Genomic DNA, 5,535 nt, shown 5'->3' with positions numbered 1-5,535 from the left:
CTGTTTTGACTTTCTTGTGCAACTGCTCCTTCAACGTAACTGCTGTGGCATGTTCATCATCGGCATTGTGAGATGCAGTTTTGCAGAACCAGTGGTAGAAGCACAGGGCCAGTCTGGAAAAGGTGGTGGGTGTCGCACCTCTTTGAATCCTCAGTTGCCCAGTGCTACTTTTGTCACGTGCCCTGTGAGCAGTTGCATTGTCCAAAAGAAGGACGGTCAACAGCATTCATCTTTTTCCCCAATTTACTGTCACAAACGGCAAGGCAATTCAGTGTAATATTGACTACCAGGTACTTTTAAATCATTTAAATGTTGACAATATCATGGGAGATGGGGCCACCTCTAGCTTGGACTTTGAATTCTGCACCTGGTCATTGTTGTTGTAGAGTCTTCACATTGTCCATGTGTGTGACATGCAGGTGAGGTTTATTGGTAATTTCAGTGTAGCCCAATGTGAGTTCCGATGTGTGCATGAGTGGGCCTTGCACTGGACTGTGCATTGGGGTTGGGATCGCCACTGCACCCTTCTGACCTTAAATTGGATAAAGTGTGTTTAAGAATGCATTTTATTGATCAAGTTTAATAATAAAAATAATTATGCTTTAAATTTTGCATCTCAGTCTTGCCACTAAGGTACACAATTTAACTGAATGTGAGCAGCTGACAATAAGCAGCTCCATCCCCAATAATGTTAATCTCCCAAGAAGTAAGGTATTGCCCAAATGGACGACGTTTTCCAGAAAGACTTTGTCTATTCAAATTAGCCAAGAAAAGAAGCAGGCTGCTGGCTAACACACACACGAGCAGGTGCAGGGCTATTGGAGGCACACGCATCGACCACTGTTGCGTTTTATTCGATATTACGCACTTTTACCAATACCAGACGTTCCCAGCTCCCCGTGTCAGCGGTTCATATAGTAAAACAACCAATTTAGCAACACTAATCAGTGCGAACCACTGGTTAGTTCAGCCTTCGGAAGAGAACGACGGACACGCGTCCGAAGTGAGCAAGCCCGCTAAAATCCCAATCACGCCCGCAGCCTGTTCTCGTCAAGCGGCAGTGTGGGTGCGGCCCCCGAATCCTCCAATGAGATTGTGTGCTGAGTGGGCGGGATCGTCGAGGGTGCGCTTGAGGCGCACTGTGACAGTACAGTTTCGGCTTGCCTGGCCAACCGACGGAATAGCGAAAATTGAGCAGAGCTCGGAATTACAAGGAACGTTTAGAAAGTCATACAGGATCACCAGCGTTAGAAGGTCACGATGAACAAGGGCTGCGGAGAAAACAGGTACTGCGCCCATTGCCGGTTGGCTGTGCCACTTAAAAACACAAAGGGGGCGGTGCTCGACGAAGGCTTCGCAGACATAAGGTGTCATTGCGAATGACTTGTTTGTTCATCGATAGTATTTAAAACATTTCGGTTTGCAGGTCCCACAAAAGCAGGACGCGACTGCACCACATATTTATTTCAATCGATCTTGACAGGACCGAACGGTTTATTTAATCGACAAGATCTGTTGCGACGCACTTTAAACCTTTCATACGTCTCACACGCATTCCTAACCAGGTATAGGTGTGATTGTTTTGGAACCAAAAACAAGGATTAATTTTTTTTTCAATACTGGAAATTCACATTGACTAGTTCCTGCCCCTAGAAGGGCACACGTCTGCTTTAAATTTTGCTCAGTAGTTAAGAATATACTAAAAAAGAAAATCCCATTGCAGTTTAAAACTACAGTACCTGTTTGTAACTAAGTCGTAACTCATCATTATCTTCATAATTTTCATTCCATTTTTACTGGTAAGACTGAGGATGGTAAACCTCCAAGCCAAACGTTTCCAACGTCTCCTGTGGAATTCCAAGATGCTCGAGGCCAGTTGAGAGATAAAATCCCAGTATATCCCGTAAGGGTGCCTAATACACCCATAGTGATCATGACCAACACAAACAACAACAAATGGCTCCTCTCAATCCAGAAAAGCATCAGTTGTACCCCAAGTTTCTCCAGCATGGCCGAACTTCTCCCCTAGACATGGTTTGTAAACCCTGCACCCTGGTGCAGGAACCTCAAGACCAGTGCCGTTTGAGCAGTAAGGGTCCATGGGGCACAGCTGTGCCAAATACGTTAATGAGCTCCTGTTGGTAGTTTTTACTTATTATTAAAATGTTCTTAACAGCCTTTCACCATGTGCTCAATTTAATTGCTTATTTAGAAACATATTGGTTGGCCTGCTTCCAATTCATGGAGTAGCTTTATTGGCCCTACAGTGTTCTGGGCTTCCCGCTGCATATGTGTGCATGTGTAACCCAGTTTAATCAGAAGCCTTGAAAGCTAGAGCCCATTATTCTTAGTATTAGCATAAGGACTGCCTTTTTGTTTATTTTTTGTTAATTACAGGTTTGCACTTCTGGTTTAAGTTTTTCCTACTCAAGGGTCACACAGATTTCCTAAAGGAAAGATTAAAAATCAAGGTTTCACTAACTAGCGCAAAATGAAGTGCCCATGTTACATTATTCTCTCTCATTCTCTGTTCATCATTGCCTCACGTCGGACAGGATTGGGAAGTTCTCTCATGATAAGTGCCTTCTCTTTATCAATGAAAGTGAGCTTAGCTATAGGTTCAAAAATGCTGTAAAACTTTATCCCAAGTGAAATGCAAAAAATGTATAAACAGACAAAACGCAGCTTGTCAAAACTCATTTTCCCATAGCTAAGTCTGAAATCTGTCCAAGTGACAGTGAAACTGCAGGACCAAAATATTGTGGGTGTAAATTTGGAGATCAGTATGTAGTATGTGTTGGGACATATAGTATTTGCTATCATTAAACATTTATTTGATAACGTGCAACAGTCTATATTCGAACCCTGCACTTTTAGTTAATTTAATTAATTAATTAATTTTAGTTTAATTTAGTTAATTCTGGATAATTCAAATTAGATGTGTACGTTTATGTCGCTCATCCAGTGTTGATTCTTTCCTAATGCTATTTTTTTACAATTTAGACATAGAAACTGTGTCAGGTCCACACACAATTAAGTAGATACTGTATCTGGCCCGGTCTTTAGCACTTTCTCGCAGAAGTGCTAGTTAGTGTCCATTCATCTTTTGTGCCAGTTGGTCTAGTACGGGGTAATGGGAAATTTAGTTCATATTTTGTAATGTAAAAGGCACAAAACATTCAATATGCTAATATGCTAGTCTAATCGCAGGAAATATTCATTTTACTGCCCACATTAGGCCAGTGAACAGTTGCCAGTCTTCTGAACTGCAAGATGGAACTGTATCATGCTGAAGAAACTAATGCAAACATATGGAGAATATGAAAGGCAATCTACTAATTTGCAAGCCCTGAGGTTACATCAGTCCTTACCCTGACATCTCTGTGATAAGTAAATTACAATTTTCATTTGTACTTTTCCCCCTCTATGTGAAGTAAAAATATATAAAGAGGTTGTTTAAGCATTGGAAAAAAACAATCTAGTATAAAATACAGTATTTATTTTTTCAATATCAGTTTTCCCCAGTTACAGTACAACGCATATTACAATATTCAGTAATGAAAATGACACGCAGTTCATTCCATATAATATATAGTTACATATAAAGCAGTGGAAATTACTTCATCCACTTTGTGCGTTTATTTATTGTGTTACAGCATATTCCACCTGCCAGTAGCAGCACTCGCTGAATCAACTGGTCTATTAGGAGAAAATTACCTAGTGGTTAGAATTATGGGTTACTGGTCACAAAGTTGCTGGCTTAGCCCCACTTTAATCTATCAACTGGAAATAAATGTACTATTCACTTGATATATGAACTGCTCTAGAAAAGAGAGTCAAAAAACAAATGCAAAAGTAGGCAATGGGGATTTAAATGTACCATTTCCTTAATTTGTCAGGTCCACAAAACACAAAGTATGCTGTTCATTCCTCATCACTGAATTATTGTGTGAGGTTGATTGGATCCTTTAAGTAGCCAGTGTACACACTGCAGGTATATGTCCCTTTGAATAAGAGCATCTGATAAATAGTTCTTTACAGAAACCCTGTATTGATAGTCAAAAATGTAAAAGTTAAAGTACATGCCATACAAGCATTTCTGTATATATAGCATCTTTTAGTAAGCATCAGGAAAAGTCAAAATTCCCCTTCTTACATATAAAGCATTAAATATCCAGGGCCCTACTTACTTATCTGAACTTCTAATTACTTACAAACCAGAGAGCGTGCTTAAGATGTTAAGATGCTAGCCTACTTAAGATTCCAAGGATTAATAAAATAATAGTGAGAGGTAGAGCATTTAGTTACAGTGCCCCATAGTTGGGGAATCTACTGTATATTAATAAAAGGCAAAGCCCTCACTCACTCATAACTAATTCTCCAACTTCCTGTGTAGGTTGAAGGCTGAAATTTGGCAGGCTCATTTCTTACAGCTTACTTACAAAAGTTAGGCAGGTTTCATTTCGAAATTCTACGTGTTATGGTCATAACTGGAACCTACTTTCGTATACTGTATACGGCCATAGCGGGCAGCTCGGTCGCCGTGTGAGGCGGAGTTACGTCTTGCGTCTCGCATCATCACATCTCTCACGTAATTGAGTGCCTGCCCATATAAGGCCATCCGTCAGCAGCAATCCAATACAAACATTCTGCCGCGAAGGACTGTGCTCATGGAAAGGAAGATGAGATGGTCAGGGTGGCGTTTGGCACAAACTCAGAGAAACTTTTAATAATAAATAATAATTTATTACATTTATATAGCGCTTTTCAAGGCACTCAAAGCGCTTTACATACAAGGGGGGGGATCTCCTCAACCACCACCAGTGTGCAGCATCCACCTGGATGATGCGACGGCAGCCATAGTGCGCCAGAACGCCCACCACACACCAGCTTACTGGTGGAGAGGAGACAGAGTGATGAAGCCAATCAGTGTATGGGGATGATTAGGAGGCCATGACGGTCAGAGGCCAATGGGCAAATCTGGCCAGGATGCTAACACCCTACTCTTTCCAAAGACATCCTGGGATTTTTAATGACCACAGAGAGTCAGGACCTCGGTTTAACGTCTCATCCGAAAGACGGTGCTTTTTTTCAGTATAGCGTCCCCATCACTATACTGGGGCATTAAGACCCACACAGACCACAGGGTGAGCACCCCCTGCTGGCCTCACTAACACCTCTTCCAGCAGCAACCTAGTTTTTCCCAGAAGGTCTCCCATTCAGGTACTGACCAGGCTCAACCCTGCTTAGCTTCTGTGGGCAGTCCCGGGGTCTTAGCTAACATTAAATAAAGCCATGGAAAGAGCTCCAAAGAACGCAGAACAAAAAGCTTTACACAATTGAGAAGGCAGCAAAACAATATGAAGCGTGTGACACATACAAGCATATTCATAAGTGCAGCTACTGCGGAAACAAAGCACACGGTGGAAGAAGTCAATGTCCAGCTAAAGGAACACAGTGTAAAAAAAAAAAAACCCGTGCATGCAGTGTGTGATGTCTCAAATAAAGAGGAAGATGAGCTGTTTGTTGATGCAG

This window comes from Polypterus senegalus, chromosome 1, assembly GCF_016835505.1.
Source record: "Polypterus senegalus isolate Bchr_013 chromosome 1, ASM1683550v1, whole genome shotgun sequence".
NCBI classification, from domain to species: domain Eukaryota; kingdom Metazoa; phylum Chordata; class Cladistia; order Polypteriformes; family Polypteridae; genus Polypterus; species Polypterus senegalus.
This window is presented reverse-complemented; position numbering follows the sequence as displayed.